Below are 2,496 nucleotides of genomic sequence, written 5' to 3' on the forward strand. Positions count from 1 at the left end.
CCCTCGACGCCCCACCCCCAAAAAAATATTTTAAGATTGTTTTTAAAAAATATTTTCAATTTCAAAAATTATTTTCTACTCTAGTAAAAATAAAAGATATTTCTCAAAAATATTTTTCCTTCATAAACCAAACACTACAAATCTTTTCCGAAAAATATTTTCTACTCACCAACCAAACATGAGAAAATAAATAAAAAATTTACTTGTTTTCCAGGAAAACACAAATTTATTTTATATTGAAAAGTTATAGGATTTTATTTTTTACTTTTATGATACAATAAAACTAATGAAGCATTTTCAACATATTTCATCTAAAAAAAGACTAAAATATTTTCTCCATGTTGAATTCTTAAGTAGAGTACTATTTACTCATGAAAATATGGGTAAAACATGGGTAAACTAGTATTTTATCCAACCCATTTGTTACCCAATTCATTTTTACCCATATCAAATATGGGCATGTTGAATTATTACCCATTTTATGTTGACCCATTTTCAACCCGTCCAAATTTGACCCAATCCGCTCATTTGCCAAAACTAATTGCAACGTAGCTAAATAATTATACTATTATCGGTTCCGTAGTTTATACATAGTGGTTCTTATTTTCTTTATGTAAAATAATGAAAGTGGTCAAATATCGTTAGATTTTCAATGTTTAATTAGTATATTCTCAATTTGCTAAAAATTTTATTGATACATGCATTTGGAGATTATTAAGCACTACAATACTACAGTCAACGCCAACATCTTAACGTGTCAAATTTATTTTTATTTGAAAATTAGTAAATATAAAAATAAGTAAATAAATAAATACAACTACATTACCCTATTTTAAAAAATATATATTTACATTTATTTATTGTAGAAACGATTTGTTTGATGAAGCCCACTCTAAAAGTTAGTGCCGGTAATAGTAATTAAACTTTGTCATATTGTGTTATACTCGTAGAGCATTTTCCCTAACAATATGCACATATTAGGCAGGCTTGTGGACATACAGTGTTTGCAAATATTAATTATTTATAAATATTAAAATAAAATATCTATTGTGAATCAATGTTTGTTTCACAGTATTGTCAATTATTTCAACTTCAAATTAAAATATATAGAAATTTCGAAGTCATTTCAAATTTGTTTGCAAAATATTTTAAGTGAAATAATAATTTTCAGTAGCAACACTTTTTCGTTTAAGTAAATTCATATCTTAACATAATACTTTCTCAATTTCAATTGCAAATACTTTTTTTTTTTTAATTTCAACTAAATATTCTCTAAACAGCTAACGAAATTCTAACTTTCCCTCAAAGTTGTAGACTAAACAAAAGTTCGATGAAACAATTTTCCTTACTAACACGAGTTGATTCCTTAAATAGACACTCAAATTAATGAAATTATATAGTAAAGTCACATTTTAACTAAATAGAGTCTCTCAAAAAAATTACTATGGCTAGAAGTTCACAGGGGCAAGCCAAAATCTGATCAGTCTAAAAGGAATTGAAATATTTTATCGAAGAGGCACAACCAACAATAATTATTTGAGATTTCATTATTTATTTTTTTGACACTTGAACAGTGGGCCTATTTTCTTATTTTTTACGTGTTGTTCATCACTTCTCTTGTATTCACTCCTCTTTTTTTTTTTTTTTACTATTAACAAATGTCCAATTCTCAATACATAATTAAATAATTAATACATTTGATTTAAAAATACAAATAAACACATTTTCTGTTAAAATGACTTAAACACTTAAAACTGCTAACATTACAAATAAGTTTATTGTCAATATCTTTCAATAGAGTCAAATAAACTCAAAATACAAATTAATTTACTTTAGCATATAACCTGATTAGATAAGATTAATTTTTTTTGTTCTGATTTTGTTTTTAAATTATAGATACTTTTTTTCCAGCATAACCATATTTAAAAATAGGATTGACAACGGGCAGAACGTACAGGTCAGGGGACGACATATTCACTTTTTAAAAAAATTTAAATGGGCTGAGGCAGGTCACAACGCGGAATTTAAGTCTTTTGTATTAAAACTTAAAATGCTTAATTTATTCTTCAAAAATTAATCAGTTCCATACAAATTCTATTATTATTATTAGAAAAAATTACTTATACACACCATTTATTATCATATTTTCCCTACCATTTTAAAAAATATAAAAAATCCCTTATTTTCCTTCCATCATCCCCTTTTCCGATGTTTTCCAATTTTCTCATGTTTGGTTGGGTTAAATGTTTTGGAAAATGTTTTCCAAATCAACTTATTTTCCTCAAATTTAAGGAAAATGACTTCCTTTCAAAATTTAAGGAAAACATTTTCCAAAACTCTCTTCCAACTTTCAATTAAAAAAAAATTGTTCAAAAATCAATTTATTGGTCCCTACCCTCAAACCAGCCCCCCCCAACCACCCCCAAAAAAAATAATAATTTAAAGTTTGTTTTTAAATTCAATATTTTTACCCCATCCTCACCCCTACCCCCCCCC

This window comes from Solanum tuberosum, unplaced genomic scaffold (assembly GCF_000226075.1).
Source record: "Solanum tuberosum cultivar DM 1-3 516 R44 unplaced genomic scaffold, SolTub_3.0 scf00073, whole genome shotgun sequence".
NCBI lineage: Eukaryota > Viridiplantae > Streptophyta > Magnoliopsida > Solanales > Solanaceae > Solanum > Solanum tuberosum.